This window comes from Amblyraja radiata, chromosome 23 (assembly GCF_010909765.2).
Source record: "Amblyraja radiata isolate CabotCenter1 chromosome 23, sAmbRad1.1.pri, whole genome shotgun sequence".
In the NCBI taxonomy this organism is placed as follows: Eukaryota; Metazoa; Chordata; class Chondrichthyes; order Rajiformes; family Rajidae; genus Amblyraja; species Amblyraja radiata.
In genome coordinates this window covers 8,343,312-8,367,074 of record NC_045978.1, presented here as the reverse complement: position 1 = coordinate 8,367,074, position 23,763 = coordinate 8,343,312, and the positions used below count along the sequence as shown (strand labels likewise).

The window sequence follows — 23,763 nt, the reverse complement described above, 5'->3', positions numbered from 1 at the left end:
CAAGGGTCTCGACCCAGAAACGTCACCCATTCCGTCTATCCAGAGATGCTGCCTGTCCCGATGGAGTTACTCCAGCATTTTGTGTCCAAAATAACATTTAAATCTCTTGGGTTGTATTGGGCAACTTCACTACACTACACATACCAGAAAGGTACAAATACTGAATGCCGGCTTGGAATAGTTTTCTGTGTAGGAAGGAACTGCAGGTGGTGGTTTAAACCGAAGATAGACACAAAATGCTGGAGTAACTCAGTGGGAACAGGCAGCGTCTCTGGAGAGAAGCAATGGGAGATGTTTCAGTCTGAAGATGGGTCTTGACCCGAAATGTCACCCATTCCCTGCCTGTTCCCGCTGAGTATCTCCAGCATTTTGTGTCCATCTTTGAATAGTTTTCTGCTCACTGTTGCCAAGGTCAGATATGTGGTAGTCATGGTGGGATATGTGGTTTACTGTTGTGAGGTAGAAACTTGAAATAAAGTTTTCAGTGTCGACGCCGCCATCAGCATCGTGAAATCTGTACTTTCCAGGGTGTTTAGTCATTGGGTCACTTCCAGTTTACTGAAGGTACTCAGGCTTTGAAGTTATGCTAAACAGATGGTTGCTGATCAGAGATTAGCTCTGGGTCAGGGTTTACTTGGCAGCAAAATTTCAATGGTGAACCCTGTCTATAATGGCCACCATTGGGACGAGGTTTTATTCACTGCCTGTACGAGTGACTTCAAACTAATGCTGAATGTTAGTCGCGTTTCTGTACACCTCATGTATAATTCAAAGCCAGGAAACACTCAGCAGAGAGCTGCACATTAAGTGCTGGTGCTTGGGGTTGTTGTTAATCATGCTGGCGACCTAAGTTTTTATTTTACCCTTCACAATGTCCCGGAAGTTAAACACAAGGATGAGGACATTCAGCATAACTTTCGACCAAATGCAGTGATCAGATCCCGTTCCTTCATCCATTTTGCTCAATAAAAGGCATTATTTTTATGCCATTTGTCCAGAGAGGTTGCTTTAATGATTCAGACGCAGTCTAAAGAAGGGTCTCAACCCGAAACGTCACCCATTCCTTCTCTCCGGAGATGCTGCCTGTCCCGCTGAGTTACTCCAGCATTTTGTGTCTATCTTTGCTTTAATGATTATATTGTCTTCTCACACAATCAGAGCGGAACAGTGCCGCAGCGGTGGAGTTGCTGGCTCGCAGCGCCAGACACCCGGGTTCGATCCTGATCTATGGGTGCTGTCTGTATGGAGTTTGGATGTTCTCTCTGTGACCGCGTGGGTTCTCTCCAGGTGCTCATGTTTCCTCCCACATTCCAAAGACACACTGCCTCTTATTCGACAAGCCTAGAATGTCCATTGAAGTCAATGCGAGTTGAAGCTGCTGACATTAGGAACAAGATGACAGTGTGTATGTGTGATATCTTTAGTTTAGTTTAGAGCTACAGCATGGAAAAGGGCCCTTTGGCCTACACTGACCATCAATCACCCGTTCATACTAGTTCTCTGTTATCTCACTTTCTCATCCACGCCAGGGACAATTTTTACCGAGGGCCAATTAACCTACAAACCCGCACGTCCTTGGGATGTGGGAGGAAACCCAAGTGGTCACAGGGAGAACGTGCAAACTCCACACAGACAGCATCCGACATCAGAACCCGGGTGTCTGGCGCTGCGAGCCAGCAACTCCACCGCTGCGGCACTGTTCCGCTCTGATTGTGTGAGAAGACAATATAATCATTAAAGCAAAGATAGATAACAAAATGCTGGAGTAACTCAGCGGGACAGGCAGCATCTCCAGAATGGCTGACATTATAAGACTGTTACCAACTTTAAAAATCTTGTCATCTATCTGCCCTCTGGGCTGATAGACTGTTTATGGCAAGTTCTGGAGATGCAGTCTATACGGGCTCGTGAATGATGTGAACATACCTTGCTTTAAGCTCCCTGGTTCTCTGGTGAATGTGGCTGGCTGCTATGCAAATTAACTGGCTATTTGGGTCCCAGAGTAAACACATATCACACAATGGTTGAAATTATAATAGGCATTAAGGGCAAATTAAAAGCAAACATATGCCATAATGAAGTTTAATAGGAGTAAAGTGACAATGGAAATGCAGGTATCTTTGTCACTGTGTATCAGGTTTAATATGATGTGGTTACAGGAAGGTGTGTCATGGGAAGTATATGTTCTCATTCCTGTCTGAATTTATTGGCAAAGCTTTTAACTGAGGAAAGAATATTGTTCGCTGAGGATCTGCTTTAAGATGGTTGACATGATCCACTGTATTTAAAAGGGCCTTAAAAATAAAATCTGTGGAAATTTGGGGCGGCACGGTGGCGCAGCCGTAGAGTTGCTGCCTTACAGTGCCAGAGATCTGGGTTCGATCCTGACTACGGGTGCTGTCTGTACGGAGTTTGTACGTTCTCCCCGTGACCTGCGTGGGCTTTCTCCAGGAGCTCCGGTTTCCTCCCACACTCCAGAGACGTACAGGTTTGTAGGTTAATTGGTTTAGTGAAAATGTCAACTGCCCTTAGTGTGTGTAGGATAGTGTCAGTGTGCAGGGATCGCTGGTCGGCGTGGGCTTGATGGGCCGAAGGGCCTGTGTCCGCACTATATCTTTAAACTACACTAAGCAATAAGGAAAACTATTGGTTTTATCAAATGTTTTTTAGTTTGAGAAATGCAGCATGTAAACAGGTCCTTCAGCCCACTGAGTCCTCGCCGACCATCAATCATACGTTCACACTGGTTATCCCATGTTCTCATCCACTCCCTTCAATATAGGAGCGATTTACAGAGGTCGATTAACCTGCAAACCCGCGCGTCTTCAGGATGTGGGAGGAAACCAGAGCACCCAGAGGAAACCCACGTGGTCGCAGGGAGAACGTGGACATTCCACACACACACACAGCAGCCGAGGTCAGGATCGAACCTGGGTCTGTGGCGCTGTGAAGTGGCAGCTCTCCCAGCTACGCCACTGTGTTGTCCAAGAGTACTTGGCTCATTCAAGAAAGAAATAAAACCCTTCAGAGAAATACACCAAAGTGGTTATTACAGTGACCAATGAGCATATTTATTTACGCAACAAAAAACTATTCATTTATGGTGTAACTTTAGTTTAGTTTAGTTTAGAGATACAGCACAGAAACAGGCCCTCCATCCCACCAAGTCCGCGCTGACCAGCGATCCCCGCACACTAACACTATCCTGAACACTAGGGATTATTTATAATTTTACCAAGCCAATTAGCCTACAAACCTGTATGTCTTTGGAGTGTGGGAGGAATCCGAAGATCTTGGAGAAAACCCACGCAGGTCACGGGGAGAAGGTACAAACTCCGTACAGACAGCATCCCTAAACGCGATCAAACCTGGGTCTCTGGCGCTGTAACGCAGCAACTCTACCGCTGCGCCACCGTAATAAAATATAATGATTCACTCAGACAGGTTCATGGGTAGGAAATGTTCAGAGGGTCAAATGTGGGCAAATGAGACTAGTGGTGATGGGGCATGTTGGTCGGCATGGATGAGTCGGGCTGAAGGGCCTGTTTCCGTGCTGGATGACTCTTTGACTTAAATACCTATATTTAAAGGCCAGAACCAAAGCAAGACAACTCTTCCTGAAAAAAAAATGGTAGCAATCGAACTATTCATTCCATTTACTCGTTCAGTTTAGTTTATTGTGACGTGTACTGAGGTACAGTAAAAAGCTTTTGTTGTGTGCCAACCAGCCAGTGGAAAGACAACACATGATTACAATCGAGTCATTCGCAGTGTACAGATACATGATAAGGGAATAACGTTTAGTGCAAGGTAAAATCCAATCAAAGATAGTCCTCGGGTCCCCGATGAGGTAGATGGTAGTACAGGACCGCTCTCTAGTTGGGGTAAGATGGTTCAGGACCGCTCTCTGGTTGTAGTAAGATGGTTCAGTTGCCTGATAACAGCTGGGAAGAAATTGTCCCTGAATCTGGAGGTGCACCTTTTCACACTTGTGTCTGATGGAAGATGGGAGAATAGGGAGTGGCCAGGGTGCGACCTGTCTTTGATTATGCTGTTGGCCTTGCCGAGGCAGCGGCAGGTATAAATGGAGTCAGTGGGAGGGAGGTTGGTTTGTGTGATGGTCTGGGCTGCGTCCACAATTCGCTGCAATTTACGCCATGTATTATCTGGACAGACTGAAGAATGAATTAGAATTTCAGGATTGGTTTCTTTTCTTGCCCCCGTGCCTCTCCCCGTGAAGCGAGGAATCGGAGAATTGGCCTTTTGCAGGGTAGGATTTTTATTGCAATTACAACCATAGCAACTAAGCTCAGGAGCATTTATTTGAGCGCAATATTGAAGGATAGTGGAGCTTAAAGGTCATGACAAAAAGGTCAATGGAACAGCAAGTCTGACTCCGGTATCTAATATGACAGGAGGTTACCAGAACATTTCCAGTAATGTGTACAGTGAGATTGATGGTGGAGTGGAAGTAATTTCAGCAAAAAATATAGAGCTGAAATAGTGCTCAAAGTGGATGCTTCAAGACTTTAACCCTCTGTTTAGTTTAGTTTAAAGATACAGCACGGAAACAGGCCCTTCGGCCCACCAAGTCCGTGCTGACCAGCGATCCCCGCACGTCAACCCGACCCCACACACACTAGGGACAATTTTTACTTTGTGTAAGAAGGAACTGCAGATGCTGGTTTACATTGAAGTTATATACACACAGAATTTTTTTTCTCTCTCAGGTTTATCATATTATTCACAGTGTACTATGTTTGCATATTCTGTTATGCTACAGCAAGTAAGATTTTCATTGTTCTATCTGGGACATATGACAATAAAACACTCTCGACTTGAAGATTGACACAAAATGCTGGAGTAACTCGGCGGGACAGGCAGCATCTCACAGGCGGAGAAGCTGCCTGTCCTGCTGAGTAACTCCAGCATTTTGTGTCTATCTACAATTTTTACATTTATACGTTTTTACTGAAACCAATTAACTTCCAAACCTGTACGCCTTTGGAGTGTGGGAGGAAATGGAAGATCTCGAAGAAAGCCCACGCAGGTCACGGGGAGAACGTACAAACTCCGTACAGACAGCATCTGTGGTTCGGATCGAATCCGGGGCTCTGGCGCTGTGAGGCAGCATCTCTACCGCTGTGCCACCGTGCTGCCCAACCAGAGAATAAAATCTACCAGCGAATGGCGTCAAATTTTTCTAGTGAGAGAGCATCTTTTCTAACGGAAAGCATAGCTCCTGTGTTTAGACCAGTGACCTCAGGCATATTGTATTCAATTCAATGCCAGGTCCACACAGGGTCCAACATCGCTGCTGGCTGGACTGCAGTTTACATAATATTTATCGGATTGGCTGCTGGGGCTGAGTGAGACAGGCAACTTTCTGCCCAGGGTTTTGAGGCAAAGGTCACCAACAGCTAAACACTCAACATTGCCAATTACTTTACTCTGGGCGGCATGGTGGCGCAGCAGTAGAGCTGCTGCCTCACAGTGCAAGAGACCCAGGTTTCATTCTGACCTCGGGTGCTGCCTGCGTGGAGTTTGCACGCTCTCTATGTGACTGAATAGGCTGCCTGCCGGTGCTCTGGTTTCCTTTGAGTTTGAGTTTAGTTTATTGTCACGTGCACTGAAAGCTTTTGCTGCGTGCTAACCAGTCAGCGGAAAGACAACACATGATTACAATCGAGCCGTCCACAGTTCACAGATATGTAAATTGTCCCCAGTGTGTGTAGGATAGTGTTAATGTGTGGGTATCGCTGATTGGTGCGGACTGGGTGGGCTGAAGGGCCTTTTTCCACGCTGTATCTCCAAACTAAACAAAACTAAACTAAACTCCATGGAACTGGTATGATGCGATTTTTCTCTGACCTGCCCATCCCACAAACATAATCATGCAGGAAGGAACTGCAGCAGATGCTGGTTTACACTGAAGATAGGTACAAAATGCTGGAGTAACTCAGCGGGTCAGGCAGCATCTCTGGAGAGAAGGAATGGGTGACGTTTCACGTCCAGACCCTTCTACAAACCTGTACGTCTTTGGAATGTGGGAGGAAACCTAGAAAAACCTGGGGAAAAAAACCACACGGTCACAGAGAGAGCGAGAAACTGTACGGACTGGACTTATAGTCAGGATCGAAACCCCGGACCACAAACAGAAGTGTTCCGTTTGCTTCTTGATTCACCTCATTGGTGACCCTCGGACTATCTTACATGGGACCTTGCTGCCTGTACCTTGCACTAACCGTGATTGCTTTATCATGTATCTCTATACACAGTACTCGCTTGCAATCGTGTATAGTCTTCCTGCTGACTGGATAGCACGCAACAAAAGCTTTTCACTGTACCTCGGTACACGTGACAATAAACTGAGCTGAAACTGAAACTGATTTGCCTGCAGCCTGCCATTTTACGTTCCCAAGTGCACTGAGATGCCATCCTCCATAGGACTCAGGTTATAAGGTGCATTTATGCAACGGGGAGTGACAAGGAACACGTCTATGAACGAGAGGCACAAAATGCTGGAGTAACTCAGCGGGACAGGCAGCATCGCTGGAGAGAAGGAATGGGTGATCTTTCGGGTCGAGAACCTTCTTCAGACTGATGTCAGGGGAGTGGGCGGGTACAGAGGTAAAATGTAGTCGGAGACAGTAAGACTGGTGGGAGAACTGGGAAGGGGTTGGGGATGGAGAGAGGGGGAACTTGAAGTTACAGAGAAGTCAACATTCATACCGTCACCCAAGCGAAATATGAGGTGCTGTTCCTCCAACTTGCGCTGGGCCTCACTCTGACAATGGAGGAGGCCCCGGACAGAAAGGTCAGTTTGGGAATGGGATGGGGAGTTAAAGTGCTGAGCAACCGGGAGATCAGGTAAGGTTTAGGCAGACTGAGCGGAGGGAGGTGAACTACTATGAACAACATTAGTTTAAAGACATTATATATCTGTAGCTACACTGCTGTAGTTAGACTGCTGCAGCCAGAGCAGTTCTGAACAGATTTACTGTCACCTAAGATTACTTAGTTGTCAGACCGCAGAAACCCCAAAGTGATGCATTTGTATCATTAGCACCTCTCTGGAAGCTACTGAAGGTTGCTAGGTCATTGCTTAGCAACCAGTCAGTGCTCTAACTAAAGATGCAAGATGCTTATTGCCAACCAACCAACGCCGAAGGAAATGGATAGGAAAGAACTGCAGATGCTGGTTTCACTCAAAGGTAGACACAAAATGCTGGAGTAGCCCAGCGGGCCGGGCAGCATCTCTGGAGAGAAGGAACGGGTGACGTTTCGGGTCGGGACCCCTCTTCAGACTGAAGAAAATGGAGGTTGTTTGGAACAAATGTTGAGAACAATGAGTTGTTTCCTTAGATGTGCACTTGGGGATTTTGCCTTGAACTAGACATTTAATGATTCAAAGGTTCAAGTGTTGCGTTGAAGTGTTGGTCGGGTGACCTATGTCTCCGTGGATCTGTAAACCCGTACGTAATAAAACTAATTGGTTTCAGTCGGTAGGTTGGGAGCAAGCTGGAGCTAACCTTTTCTTAGCTCAGCAACTAAAAATGTTATAATCACCCCTAGCTTTGTGTTTCTTTGTGCCCTTTCACTTTATCGGTTGTGTGAATGGAGCAATAAAATTGTCCGGTGAAATCACACACATTCATCTGAGTTCCTTGAAAGGCTATTGATTCAGATGATATTAATCCGTTGATGCTGAATCTAAGAATGCTTTCTGCACTCGGGATGGGAGGAAATCCCACTCTCAGAGACCGACAGAAGAGAAATAATCAGTAAGACGAGCGACCAAATCGAGCGGCACTTGTCTTAATCTCTGCAGAGGGAAATATGTAGAGAATTCCAGACCGTAGAACATAGAGCGGAACAGTGCAAGGAGAGGCCCTTCGGCCCACGATGTTACTGCTGAACATGATGCCAAGTTCAACTAATCTCATCTGCCTGTACATGATCCATATCCCTCTAGTCCCTGCACTTCCGTGTGCCTATCTGCAAGCCTCTTAAATGCCGTTACCATGTCTGCCTCCACCACCACCCTTGGGCAGTGCGTTCCAGGCTCCCACCACCCCACTGTGTAAAAAGAAAACTTGCCCCCACATCTCCATTAAACTTTCCCTCTCCCACTTTATAGCTATGCCCTCTAGTATTGGACATTTCCATTTTTTTGGGGGGGGGGGGGGGGGGGATTGTTCTGACTGTCACCATCAGGCACAACATCAGGCGAGTGTAAAATACTCAAATATAGATCTTGCAAACAATTCCAATTCCACTGGCTGAACAGATTCCTGGCCCTCTGTCAAGTTACGGGCCCAGGACATATTATGATCTTTGAATGTTTCTGGCATTGTTACAAAAGGAAAAAGGCACATTTAAAATTTGCATCTATTGTACACAGACGATACCTCGATTGAGACTAAATCTTTTACTTGATGATTTAACATCGGGTTTAGAAAGACGTTCTTTGTTGTATGTGTAGGAAAGAACTGCGGATGCTGGTTTACACCAAAGACAGACCCAAAATGCTGGAGTAGCTCAGTTGCATGCTCTGGATCTCTGAAATGGGTCTGAAGAAGGGTCTCAACCCGAAACATCACCTGTTCCCTTTCTCCAGAGATGCTGCCTGACCCGTTGAGTTACTCCAGCTTTTTGTGTCTATCCCGGTTGTATGTGTGGACTGCAGAATGAAGTCATGTGTCAATATAGTTTAGTTTAGAGAACATAGCGCGGAAACAAACCCTTCGGCCCACTGAGTCCGCGCCGACCAGTGATCGACACACACTAACGCTATCCACACTCGGGACAATTTACAATTTTCACCTAAGCCAATTAACCTACAAATCTGTACGTCTTTAGAATGTGGGAGGAAACTGGAGCACCCGGGGAAAACCAATGAAAGTCACGGGGAGAATGCACAAACTCCGTACAGACAGCACCCGCAGTCAGGATCGATCCCGGGCCTCTGGCGCTGTAAGTCAGCAACTCTACCGCTGCGCCACCGTGCCGCTATTGAAACTAGAACTTTTACTTGATGGAAGAACAAAAGGTTCAGAAAGATGACCTCTTGTTGTATTTGTTGAGGGCAGAATATCTCACTATAAATATAACGTTGCTCTAAAATCTGGTTCTTTCGAGTGCAGTCGGACATGTATTACGGACGAGCAGCCCGAGCCGGAACCGCTACCTAAGGGTGCATTTAGTGCATGCAACGGTGGAAGATGATATTCTACCCTTGGTGTCAATTCAGTGCACGCCATCATCGCTAAATGTTTTCCTGTTAATGTGACTCGCAATAGCATTGAATATAATTAAATATTGGAATGTGCTTGGAAAACAGAGTCTGCATGTGAGTAATTTTTCATATTTATGGATGCAGGGGGACATTTTGCATCCAGTTAGATATTTTTTTCTGCCACAACGCAAAGCTCCAGTTAAAATAATTGGCCGTTAATTAAAGAAAACACACAGCAATGATGTGTCATAACTTTGATAATGCAGCGGGTTGATCGTCTGACATTTTGTTCGAGCTTGGGGTTGGTGGGCCCACACATTAGTTGACCTGAAGGTTTGAGTTGAGGCTTCAACCTAAGGCAGTCCTCGGTATTGGGTTGGGATGTTGTTCGTAGCTCAGACCGTCACGCATTCCAACCTCCCTCCATTGACTCCATTTACACCTCAGCCTGCCTCGGCAAGGCCAGCAGCATAATCAAGGATGAGTCGCACCCTAGCCACTCCCTCTTCTCCCCTCCCCCATCAGGCAAAAGGTACAGAAGTATGAAAACTAACACCTCCAGATTCAGGGGCAGTTTCTTCCCAGCTGTTATCAGGCAACTGAACCATCCTACCACAACCAGAGAGCAGTCCTGAACTACTATCTACCTCATTGGTGACCCTTGGACTATCCTTGATCGGACTTTGCTGGCTTTACCTTGCACTAAACGCTATTCCCTTATCATGTATATCCATACACTGTAAAGGCTCGATTGTAATCATGTATTGTCTTTCCGCCGCCTGGTTAGCACGCAACAAAAGCTTTACACTGTACCTCAGCACACGTGACAATAAACTAAACTGCACAGAACTGTTTTGGGGGAATAAAAAGCAACAGAATTTCTCTTTCTGAGCGTCTTGATGCAAGTGGTTTTGAACATTGTTGAGTGCGGCCTAGGTGGAGCCTGGGGGGGGGGGGGTCATTATAAAATGTAGGAAGGAACTGCAGATGCTGGTTTACACTGAAGATAGACACAAAATGCTGGAGTAACTCAGCGGGACAGGCAGCATCTCTGGAGAAATGGAATAGATGACAATGTGGGTCGAGGCCCTGAAGAAGGGTCTCGACCCGAAACGTCACCCATTCCTTCTCTCCATAGATGCTGCCTGTCCCGCTGAGTTACGCCAGCTTTTTGTGCCTTTCAACAAGTATGTGCAGCCTTGGTCTTGTAGACAATATAAGTAGCTAACTTGCTTATATACGACTGTATTGTGTTTTTGCTTTGTTTATTTAACTAAATGTGACTCTGCTACCAAAGATTCCCACTTGCAATATTAGAGTTATTGGAGGGAGAATGATTTACAAGGAACTGCAGATGTGTACAGGAATGATTCCAGGAATGAGTGGGTTAGCATATGATGAGCGTTTGACAGCACTGGGCCTCTACTCGCTGGAGTTTAGAAAGTTGAGACTTACAGAATAATGAAAGGCATAGATAGAGTGAATGTGGAGAGGATGTTTCCACTGGTGGGAGAGTCTAGGACCAGAGAATTAAAGGCCGCTCTTTTAGAGAGGAGGTGAGGAGGAACATCTTTAGTCAGAGGGTAGTGAATCTGTGGAACAGATGGAGGCTGTCAGTGGGTATTTTTAAGGCAGAGATAGACAAATTCTTGATTAGAACGGGTGTCAAGGATTATGGGGAGAAGGCAGGAAAATTGGATTAGGAAGCAGAGATCAGCCATGATTACATGGCGGAGTAGACTCGATGGGCCGAATGGCCAAATTCTGTGCCTATTACAGGTAAACCTGCGAGAAGGGGATAAATGTGATAGGTGACGACAGGGTTGAAAGTGACACCATCAAGCAAGTCCCTTGACTGAGAAAATAATGCGGTTTTGACTGTTAAAAAACAAGCACCGAGATTAGTAAAGATATATTATATGTGTATGTATAATTTCTGAAGGAATTTGTTTTATTGAAAGGACAACAGTTTTTAAAGATCAAATCTGTTCCCATCAAATCCTATTGAAGATCAAACATTTTCCTGTACAAAGCAGTTTCCACTCACTGATGTAAAATAATCCGGTTTCAATCTCTTCTGCAATATTAAATCTGAGCTGTCATATTTGTTCAAATATACCAGGCGCTCCTGTGAAGCGGCAATGAATTGCCAATCTATTTATGTAGTGATTGGGCTATTGCGGTGACAAATCAGGTCGTGTGGTCGTGGGGCACACAGGCAAATGGTGATTGTTGCTTTTTCTAGCGAGCGCAAACGAGTCAAAATGTCAGTTACGTTTATTGTCACGTGTACCGGGCTACAGACAAAAGCTTTTGTTGCGTGCTAACCAGTCATACATGATTACATTAATTTTTTAACTTTCAAAATAGACTTTATTCGGGTAATAAATATATAGAATACATGAGCCGTGTAACAAATTCATCCGACATTTTCAGAGGCTATACAAATTATTCAATACAGTCTACAAATTTCACAAATTTATCCCCCACCCTTGCCACTCATGTGGCCCACTGGCGAAGGATCCCTTCCCTTATTTTGAGGGGTGTCTCCAACACACCGTGCCCCCCATGTCCAGCAGCAGAAGGACCCTAGACTGTGGTCCTCCCCCACCGAGCCTTGGCGTTGGCTGCACCGAGCTTCAGTGCGTCCCTCAGCTCGTCCTCCACGTGGTTACGTGATAAGGGAATAAGGTAAAGCCAGCAAAGTCTTCTCAAGGATAGTCTGAGGGTCACCAAAGAGGTAGATAGTAGTTCAGCACTGCACTCTGGTTGTGGTAGGATGGTTCAGTGCCTGATAACAGCCGGGAAGAAACTGTCCCCCTGAATCTGGAGGTGTGCGTTTGCACACTTCTATAGCTTTTTGGCTGATGGGAGAGGGGAGAAGAGGGAGTGGCCAGGGTGCGACTCGTCCTTGATTGTGCTGCTGGCCTTGCCGGGGCAGGGTGAGGTGTAAATGGAGCCAATAGAAGGGAGGTTGGATTGTGCGATGGTCTGGGTTGTGTCCACAATTTGCATGATATGGTGGAGGTGTTACACAAGCCCAGTAACACCAGAACGATGCTAATTTTTTTTAATAGAAAATTAAATTGAGGCTTCAGGAAACCCCAGGACTTCATCCTTTCTAATTAATGTACTCCCGTGTCTGTTCTGTCTCATCTTTGTTCTCGTACAGGAACTGGTTCCTGGGGCAGATACAAACTGGCCTTCCTCCCACTGCACTTAGAAGATAGAATGCAGCCTGTAGAAGCTGCATATCCTTCTGCAAAGACCACAATTATTGTTACAAGTCAGATTCGAGTAATTTTCCCAGCATAACAATTTAGAAATCTTTCCAAGTAAAAAAAGTTGAACCCAGTTTAATGTAGTTTAGATTCCATATTATCGTCACGTGTACCGATGTACTGCGAAAATCTTTTTTTTTTGCGTGCAATCAAGAAAGTGAAAAGACTTTCCATGAATACAATCGAGCCGTCCACAGTGTGCAGATAAAGAGGACAACATTCAGTGCAAGATGTAATACTGAAGTCCGATTAAAGATAGCTCAAAAATCTCCAATGAGGTAGATGGGAGGTCAGGACCGCACCCAAGCTGATGAGATGACCGTTCAGTTGCCTGATAATACTGTGCGATATTAATGTTGTTGAATATGTTTTGTCACATCTTGCCAACTGTACCCACCAAAAAGCTTTTCACTGTAGATAGGCACAAAGTGCTGGGGGAACTCAGCGGGTCAGGCAGCATCTCTGGAGGATAGGGATGGGTGATGTTTTCGGTTGGGACCTTTCTTCAGACTGCAAGGGAGTGTCTGCTACTTCCTCTACTGACAGTGTGAAGAAGGGTCCCGACCCGAAATGTCACCCATCCTTTTTCTCCAGAGATGCTGCCTGACCCGCTGAGTTACTCCAGCACTTTATGTCTATCTTTGGTATAAACAAGCATCTCCAGTTCCTTCCTATACAGCTATTCATTGGACTGTGGTACATGTGGCAATAAACAAAACTAAATTATACTATTGACCCCCAGTGCGAGTTGAAATTCGGCTTGGGGTGGTTTGGCAAAACAGGCAATAATTAATTAGCAAACTAGTTGGCCTATGCCTGACGTGAAATTGACATTACATGTGCCATTACACATGCCATTACATGTGCCATTACACATGCCATTACATGTGCCATCACACATGACATTGCATGTGCCATTATATGTGACATTACATGTGCCGTTACATGTGACATTACACGTGATATTACATGTGACATTACATGTGACATAGCATGGGCCATTACACACAACATTGCACGTGACATTACATGTGATATTACACGTGACATTACACACGGCATTACGTGACATTACATGTCCCATTACATGTGACATTGAACCTAGGTCTCTGGTGCTGTAAAAGGCAGCAACTCTACCGCTGCACCACCGTGCCATCCTCCAAATGTAAATCTAATTTCTTCAGACCTGTAATCCAATCCCCGCCATAGATATCTTTCTTCTGCCAGGTTTATCCTATTGATTATGTCCCGTGTTGGATAAATGTTTGTGGAATGCATTGAATTCCTATTCCCGAAACCTTTTTTCCTTTCCAATTGGCAGCCTAAAAAGAACTGTTGGACACATGTTTGTTGTTACGACGTCAATTTATTTTGCCATAAATACCCACGATATAATCCATCTGCTACATGTCATCTGTCTGTGATCGGTCCATATGCCTAAAGATGGCCGCCATTCTGATTTGGTATCAGCCCACGTGTCTTCATGCCTCCGTTCATGTAATACCGATGACTAAAGGGTGGCACGATGGCGCAGCGATAGAGTTGCTGCCTTACAGCGTCCAAGACCCGGGCTCGACCTGACCACGGGTGCTGTCTGTGTGGAGTTTGAATGTTCTCCCCGTGACCTGCGTGGGTTTTGACAAGTTTCCTCCCACACTCCAAAGACGTACAGGTTTGTGGGCTTTGGTTAAAAATTGTAATTTGTCCCTTGTGTGCGTAGGACAGTGTTAGTGTGCAGGGATCGCTGGTCGGTGCGGACTCGGTGGGCCGAAGGGCCTGTTTCCGTGCTGTATCTCTGTAAACTGATCCATGCGAAGCAGCCTGTATTAAAGCAGTCACAAACACTGTGAACAGCAAGGATTTCAAAACTGTTCTCTGTGAAACATTACTGGCTACAGTCTCCCAATAGATTATTTTCAATTTGTCACAGCCAGTTGCTATGCCAATTCTTAAAGCATCCAAAGAATTGGTCAGTGTTCCTGTAAGCCTGGCACAGGAATTTAAATGTGATTGCTCTTGGTGGGCGTGTTAAGTACTTATTCCATTCTCCTTATGAATCTTCTGTGAAATGAAATCCATTCACTGATAGATCTACATCCTGAATCACACTAGGGTTTTATTATCTGCAATACAAAGGACTTTTTGAATGAAATCAGGGATGAGTTACATAAAAAGACTGGAGAAGGTGGGGTTCTTCTTGGAACAGAGGGGGTTGAGAAGGGAGTTGATCACAAGACATAGGAGCAGAATTAGGCCATTCAGCCCATCAGACTGCTCCGGTCATCCCATCATGGCTGATCTAATTTTCCCTCTTAACCCGATTCTCCTGCCTTCTCCCCGTACCATTTAACACCCTAATGCCCCTGTCCCACTTAGGAAACCTGAACGGAAACCTCTGGAGACTTTGCGTCCCACCCAAGGTTTCCATGCGGTTCCTGGAGGTTTTTGTCAGTCTCCCTACCTGCTTCCACTACCTGCAACCTCCGGCAACCACCTGCAACCTCCGGCAACCACCCGCAACCTCCGGGAACCGCACGGAAACCTTGGGTGGGGCGCAAAGTCTCCAATACAATACAATACAATACAATTTATTGTCATTTGAGCCTCAGCTCCAGAGGTTTCCGTTCAGGTTTCCTAAGTGGGACAGGGGCATAACTAATCAAGAACCTATCAATCTCCCCTTTAAAAATACCCAATGTATTTGCCTCCACGGCCGTCTGTGGCAATGGTTTCCACTGATTCTCCACCCTCTGTCTGAAGAACCTCTTCCTCATCTCCATTCTAAACGTACATCCTTATATTCTGAGGCTGTGCACTCTGGCGCTAGACTCTCCCACTACTCTCCACATCCACTCTATCTAGACCTGTCATTATTCGGTAAGTTTTAATGAGATTTCCCCCTCCAACGAGTACAGGCCCAAAGAGGTCAAACGCTCCTCATACATTAACCCAATCAACCCCAGGATCATTCTCGTAAACAATATAATAGAAGGAACTTCACTCATGAAGATCCACCAGTGAATGGGTTTCATTTTGCAGTCTAGAAACAAGGAACTGCAGTTGCTGGTTTACACAAAAGGGCACAGAGTGCAAAAGTAATTCAGTGGGTCAGGCAGCATCTCTGGAGAACATGACATATGCATAGGTGACATTTTGGGTCGAGTCCCTTCTTCAGACTGATTTGCGTGATGTTTTGGGTCAGGACCCTTTAGACAGATTGGGTAACGATTCGGGTCAGGACCCTTCTTCGGATTGATTGAGGGGAGGGGGGGGGGGTCGGGGGTGGTGAAGAAAGCTTGAAGGGGCCCTTGCCTGTGTCAACCTGTTACTTGCCACGCATTGTTCTACGCCCCCTCCCCTCTCTTCAACCTATGTCCCCGCTCCCCCACCGTACAATCGGTCTGAAGAAGGGCCCCGACCCAAAACGTCACTTATGCATATTCTCCAGAGATGCTGCCTGACCCACTGAGTTACTCCAGCACTTTGTGACCTCTAGTTTTACAGTGGGCCTTTGGAGACCACACAGAGAGGTGTAGGAAGGAACTGCAGATGCTGGTTTAAACTGAAGATAAGCACAGAATGCTGGAGTAACTCAGCAGGTCAGGCAGCATCTCTGGCGAAAAGCAATCTGTGATGTTTCGGGTCAAGACCATTCTTCATGCTGAGAGTCAGAGGAAAGGGAAGCGAGAGAGAGAAGGTGATATAGAGAGGCATAGAACAAATGAATGAAAGATATATGCAGAAAGGTGATGATGATAAAGGAAACGGTCCATTGTTAGCTGTGGGCTAGGTGAAAACCAGTAACTGACAATGAGACTCACCACGACGACAGTGAAACTAGTAAAACCACTCGGGTGGGGGACGAATGGGGAGAGAGGGAATGCAAGGGTTAGGTGGAGTTAGAGAAGTCAAGATTCATACCGCTGGGTTGTAAGCTGCCCAAGTGAAATATGAGGTGCTGTTCCTCTCCACTTTTCGTTTGAGGTGCAGCAGGATGCCTGGTAACTCGTGCAGAAGAAGAAGCTGAGTTGAGAGCAGCACTGGGAGAGGGAAATACATTGTCCCAACCAGCTCCTTCTCATGTATTCACCATTTGCATAACATTTCAAGCCAGCAATTAAAATGCAGGATTTGATGTAAATTATAAATGGAAATGGGACTTGTGGGCAATGTGCATCTCCACCTCGTAAAACCCAGACCTTGCGCCTCTCATCGTGCCGTTTTATGACAGAAAGGAGTTTGTCCCGAGAAATAATTAAAGAGCCAGTTTGTGGAAACAAAAAGCCGCGGATGCTAGTTGTTGCCCAAAGGGCAGCTCCTGTCTGTCTGAAGTAAGGGGCTCGACCCCGAAACGTCACCCATTCCTTCTCTCCAGAGATGCTGCCTGTCCCGCTGAGTTACTCCAGCATTCTGTGTCTGTCAAAGGCAGTATCTCCGGAGAACATGGACAGGTGACATTGGGACCCTTCTTCAGAAAGGTCCCGACCCGAAACGACACCAATCCATGTTCTCCAGAGATGCTGCCTGACCTGCTGAGTTACTCTGTGCCCTAAAGCATTAGTATGGTTGAACTTGGTGTGGTGTTGGGTTGAGATGGTTGTAATTTCATGTACTCCTAAGTTTTTATTTACTATCTAATTGACCATAAATCTAAACCCAATAGAATTAAAATGAATGCATACATGTTGGTGTCTGAAGAAGTGTCTAGACCTGAAACGCCACCCACCCATTCCTTCTCTCCAGAGATGCTGCCCGACCCGATGCTGTGTTACTCCAGCATTTTGTGTCTGTATCATTTCATGCATGTTATCAGATTGAGTAAAGCATGCGTGGAGGGGAGCGTGCAATAAAATAATGACTTCCAAGAGCCGAAGGTATCATCGTGATCTTCAAATGCAGTCTTTGGTCAAAGATGTTTAAGCATCTGGTGTGCGTTAATGTTGGCGGAGCCCGTGGTTGTGTAGAATGAAATGAGCAATGTGAACATACTTTGTTCTCCGAGTGCTCCAGTGTTTGTGTGGATTCTGGCATGAGTTGCTGGCAGCCTTTACAACAGACTGATAAACCTCTCTGTAATTTGACTATGAGCAACTGGCAAATACTCTGCAATCCAGTATTCTTGCAGGGAATTGACAGGCCTCGGATGATAATTAAGCCGGTTTTTCCCTGTCTAATTGCGTTATCCATGTCAATGAAATAATAACTTCCAATCGTTTATTCCCGCATGCCTCGACTGTTTTGTGGTCGCTCCATTGTTTCACGATGAAAGCAAAGTTGCTTGGCAGGTCGTTGAGAAAGAACAGAAACGCTGAGCTTGCACATCGTTACGCTCAGCGCTGTGGAGAGGATGTTCCCAATGGTGGGACAGTCCAGGACTAGACGTCGTAGCTTCAGAATTAAAGGACGTTCTTTTCGGAAGCAATTGAGGAGGAATTTCTTTAGTCACAGGGTGGTGAATCTGTGGAATTCTCTGCCGCAGAAGGCTGTGGAGGCTGTCGATGGATATTTTTTAAGGCAGAGATAGATAGGTTCTTGATTAGTACGGGTGTCGGGTTATGGGGAGGAGGCAGGAGAATGGGGTTAGGAGGGAGAGATAGATCAGCCATGATTGAATGGCGGAGTGGACTTGGTGGGCCGAATGGCCTAATTCTGCTCCTATCGCTTATAACCTTACGACTGTTTATGCTGATTGTTTCTTGAATAGTTTTAATGCCTCATTTCCATTGTGGCTGTAAATTTTAACTTGAGGTGCATTACACAAACGGGTAAATGCCAAGCTGGAGAATGACTCCTATTTCTTGATGTCATTTTAAAGAGGCATCTTCTTCATATTCATCTCTCTCTGTGAAAGGAAAATGTTTGGCAAACAATCATGTCTTGTGTAGGTGTTTTGTTACAACTTGATCTCTATCATTATGTCGTGCATTAAGTCAAAAACCATCTGGTTGGTAAATTTTCATAAAGTGTCTCTTAAAAATGACTTTGAATTGCAATGAATCCCAGCACTTGTGATGGCCTGCATTTCCCTTAAAACATGAGCAAAGTATCCTAGCGATTGGACGCTGCCATTACAGTATTGTTTCTGACAGCAACTTCATTCGTGAGTTTCGGAGCTGAGATGAATAAGATCACAAGACCATCTGAGCAGAATTACAGGGGTAACCTTTTCACGCGATTGGGTGGTGGGCGTATGGGACGAGCTGCCGGAGGAGGAAGTCGAGGCAGGGACCATTGCAGCGGTTAAGACACATTTAGACACTGTACATGGATAGGACAGGTTTGGAGGGATGTGGGCCAAATGCAGGCAGGTGGGCCAAGTGTGGATGGGACATATTGGCCGGTGTGGGCAGGTTGGGCCAAAGGGCCTGTTTCTACGGTGTAAGACTCTATGACTAACTAGGCCATTCGGCCCATCGAGTCTGCTCCGCCATTTGATCGTGGCTGATACTATTTTTCCCTCTCAACGCCACTCTCTTGTCTTCTGCCGATAACCTTTGGTGCCCTTACTAATCAAAAGAACCTGTCAAACTCTGCTTCAAGAATATTCAGTGAGTTGGCCTCCACAGCCGTCTGTGGCAATGATTTCCACGGATTCACCGCACTGCTGATAACGTCTCTGGAGCCTCGGTGATTGTTTCCAAGTCTCTAGAGGAATGGTCCTAAGCAATGATGAGAGTTGCTAATAAAGGCTGTTCTCTTTTCTGGATAATACGTTCCCTCGATGGCATGTTGGGTTTTCATTAAAGTTGTGTTTTGAAATGGTGGCGGTGCGATTTGTTGGGTTTTTGAAGGTTTTCCTTCTTTCGACAAGATTGCACTCATTGCAAAATTGTTTTCCAATAAATCTGTGAATTTCACATCAGCAGTTGATCAAACTGAATTAATAGATAATAGACAATAGGTGCAGGAGTAGGCCATTCGGCCCTTCGAGCCAGCACCGCCATTCAATGTGATCATGGCTGATCATCCCCAATTAGTACCCCGTTCCTGCCATCTCCCCATATCCCCTGAATCCACTATCTTTAAGAGCCCTATCTAGCTCTCTCTTGAAAGTATCCAGAGAACCGGCCTCCACCGCCCTCTGAGGCAGAGAATTCAACAGACTCACAACTCTCTGTGTGAAAATGTTCCTCGTCTCCATTCTAAATGGCTTGCCCCTTATTCTTAAACTGTGACCCCTGGTTCTGGTCTCCCCCGACATCGGGAACATGTTTCCTGCCTCTAGCGTGTCCAAACCCTTAATAATCTTATATGTTTCAATAAGATCCCTTCTCATCCTTCTAAACTCCAGAGTGTACGCCCAGCCTCTCCATTCTCTCAGCATATGACAGTCCCGCCATCCCGGGAATTAACCCTAATGTTAACAGGGCTTATCATGTTCCCAGATATTCCATAAAGAATAGACAAGTTCTGCAAAGAATATGCGAGTCAAAATTTGGCCCAAAATGGATGTTGTCAAAGACATGTTGAATTACACAGTGATGTGGGATTTGTCAAAGCTTGTGGGATCTACTGTAAACCTAATTCAGTAGTCATTGCTTTTACAAAAAACTTACACTACTTTCATTTAATTTACTAAGAAGAATATAGTGCTCCTCCTGCTGTCATGTGTTCGCGTCGCGGCCCTGTTTCCACCACCACGCACAAGAAGCGCAAGAAGCGCAAGTTAGACACCATTGTATGCAGATGCCGAGAAATGTGTTCAGCTCTGGCAGAACAACTTCCAATCTTGTGTGTGGACTCGATAACAAGAAGACAGCTGTCATAATCTGTTCACAAACACATACTCAGTGCATTGAGTATAGAAGTTGGGAAGTCGTGTTGCAGTTGTATAAGATGTTGGGGAGGCCGCATTTGCGTTCAGTTCTGGGCACCATGTTATGGGAGAGATGTTGTCAAGCTGGAAAAGGGTACAGAGGAGATTTGCGAGGATGTTGCCAGGACTCGAGGGCCTGTGCTATAGGGAGAGGTTGAGAAGGGTAGGACTCTATTCCTTGGAGCGCAGAAATATGAGGCGTGGTCTTATGAAAGGAATTCTCTGCCTCAGAGGGAGGTCTGGATGCTTTCAAGAGAGAGCTAGATAGGGCTCTTAAAAATAGCGGAGTCAGGGGATATGGGGAGAAGGCAGGAACGGGGTACTAATTGGGGATGATCAGCCATGATCACATTGGGCCAAATGGCCTACTCCTGCACCTATTGTCTATTGTCTATTGGGTGGATGCACAGTCTCTTGCCAAGAGCAGGGAAATCGAGAACCAGAGGACATAGATTTAAGGTGAAGGGGAAAGATTTAATCGGAACCTGAGAGGTGACTTCTTCACACAAAGGGTAGTGGGTGTATGGAACGAGCTGCCGGAGGAGGTAGTTGAGGTAGGGACTATCGCAATGTTTAAGAAGCATTTAGACGGGTACATGGATAGGACAGGTTTAGAGGTATATGGGCCAAACGCAGGCAGGTGGGACTGGTGTAGATGTGGCAAGTTGGGCCGAGGGGCCTGTTTCTATGCTGTATGACTCTAGGATTCGATGTATCCCTGCACCGTATCTTGCCTCTGTGTTGCTCAGTCACCAATCACACTGTACACGGTTGAAATGCCAAAACAAATTACCATCCAGTTAAGTATAAAAGCAGCATATCATGAAGATAAAATTGCTGCTCTCTATGCGATGCAGTGTAATTATTTGTCATGAGAATTTGCAGGGGATTCTATTAAAGAAAGCACTCAGTCAAATGAAAACCCAGTTTATGTTTAACGCAGAAGGGAATTCTTAGTTGTTCTTGACAATTGTAATTTACATGGACACGTGTCCTTTTAACTTGGTCAACCTTGATGTTTCATTGGAACTTAGGATCATTACAACACCCATAGTGTTTAAAATTCACGTTCATGTTGGAGAAGCAGAATTAGGCTATTCGGCCCATCAAGTCTACTCCACCATTCAATCATGGCCAATCTATCATTCCCTCTCAACCCCATTCTCCTGCCTTCACCCCATAACCCCTGACACCCATTCTAATCAAGAATTTGTCAATCTCCGCCTTAAATATACCCATTGACTTGGCCTCCACAGCCGTCTGTGACAATGAATTCCACAGATTCACCACCCTCTGACGAGAGAAATTCCTCCTCATCTTTCTAAAGATATGTCCTTTTTATTCTGAGGCGATGGCCTCTGGTCTTAGACACTCCCACTTGTGGAAACATCTTCACATTCACTCTATCCAGGCCTTTCATTATTCACTATCACAGAATTGTAGGAGTAAAACACAAAGTGTTGGAGTAACTCAATTGATCTGGCAGCATCTGTGGGCGAATGGGGAGGTAACGTTTCGGGTCAGGGACCAAAAGTGTGGGTGTCAGGGGTTATGGGGCTAAGGCAGGAGAATGGGGTTGAGAGGGAAAGACAGATCAGTCATGATTGAATGGCAGAGTAGACTTGTTGAGGGAAATGACCCAATTCTGCTCCTATAACATGAATTAATGACTCTTCTTCAGACTGATTGTAATGGGGGGGTGGGGGTAGTTGGAAAAGAGGTTGGGGTGGGACAAAGCCTGGCAAGTAATAGGTGAATACAGGGGGGGGGGGGGGGGGGGCTTAATTTGCAGATCGGTGGGCAAAGTGAAGGTCTCTCTTCCAAAAGGATAAGGAGAGAAGGGGAGTGAAATGTAAAGCCAGAGGGAGGGATATAGGTGGATGAGGGGTAAACAGGGGGGGGGGGGGATTGAGGAAGAGGGGCAGGATAATGGGAGAAATGGGAATGCACCAGGGTTAGGGGAATCACAGGAAATAATTGGGGGGTGGGGGGGGGGGGAGAATATCTACTCATATTTTTCACTCTATTGAAGAAGGCTCCCGACCTGAAATTTCACCAATCCCAGTTCTCCAAGGCTGTCACGGCTTATGGGGAGAAGGCAAGAGATAGATCAGCCATGATTGAATGGCGGAGCTGACTTGATGGGCCAAACGGCCCAATTCTGCTCCTAGAACTTATGAACTTGCGAAAAGGAACACTGGGGTTTAAGAGTATAGGAGTTCACAATGTTTTTTTTTCCCAGCGTAGTCCACACAATATCTCATCGAATAATGCTGAGTATTAAAAATTTAATTGTCTTGGAAGTTGCTCCAAGCAACACATTCCAGCAATAGAGTTATGAATAAGTTTCCTTCTGTCATGAGTTTCTTGGACGTTAAAAGCACTGGCCTGGTGATGGGATCATCTGGCCAACTGAGGCAGAGCAGCACATAGAAACATAGAAATTAGGTGCAGGAGTAGGCCATTCGGTCCTTCGAGCCTGCACCGCCATTCAATATGATCATGGCTGATCATCCATGGTTGTGTATTACTGACATGTTGATTGCGTTTGCTTTGTCAGTTATCAGTTGGGGTCGGTAGCAACAAGGAGCTGCAGATGCTGGCTTCAAGCTGGAAAGGGTTCAGAGAAGATTTACGAGAATGTTACCAGCACTAGTGGGTCTGAGCTACAGTGAGAGGTTGAGCAGGCTGGGACTATTCCTTGGAGCGCAGGAGGATGAGGGGTGATCTTACAGTGGTGTGTAAAATTATGAGAGGATTAGTTTCTTGCCCAGAGTAGATGAATCGAGGACCAGGGGACATAGGTTTAAGGTGAAGGGGAAAGAGATTTAATAGGAATCTGAAGGGTAACTTTTTCACTCAAAAGGTGGTGGCTTTATGGAACAAGCTGCCAGAGGAGGTCGTTGAGGCTGGGACTATCCCAATGTTTAAGAAAATGTTAGGCAGGTACATGGATACGACAGGTTTGGAGGGATATGGACCAAACGTGGGCATGTTGGCAAGTTGGGCCGAAGGGCCTGTTTCCATGCTGTATCATTCTATGAAGCATCAGTCTGAAGAAGGATCCTGACCTGAAACGTCACCTGTCCATGTTCCCCAGGGAAATGTGTAGGGAGGAACGGCAGATGCTGGTTTACACCGAAGATAGACACAAAATGCTGGAGTAACTCAGCGGGACAGGCAGAATCTCTGGCAGAAGGAATGGGTGACTGAATGGGACCGAAGAAGGGTCTCGACCCGAAACGTCACCCATTCCTATGCTCCAAGAGATGCTGCCTGTCCCGCGGAGTTACTGCAGCATTTGGTGACTTTATCTATTGGGGTTTGGTCAGTCAGGATGTCCAGGAGCCTGACATCAACAGCAGCGAGGAGGAGGGAGAGGGGGAAAGGGAGCAACTGCAATGGGAATGACTTCGAATTTCACTGTA

General features: G+C 45.9%; 1 protein-coding gene and 1 long non-coding RNA gene across 2 annotated transcripts in view; both read left to right on the top strand.

Moving 5' to 3' along the window:
- The window catches only part of LOC116986209 (cadherin-4-like), a 481,573-nt gene that overhangs the window by 171,038 nt on the left and 286,772 nt on the right, over positions 1-23,763 (top strand). The window lies entirely within an intron of this gene.
- LOC116986210 lies at positions 18,664-21,004 on the top strand. The gene is made up of 3 exons (XR_004415437.1): positions 18,664-18,808; positions 20,495-20,498; positions 20,972-21,004. It is a non-coding gene; the product is annotated as an uncharacterized LOC116986210 (long non-coding RNA).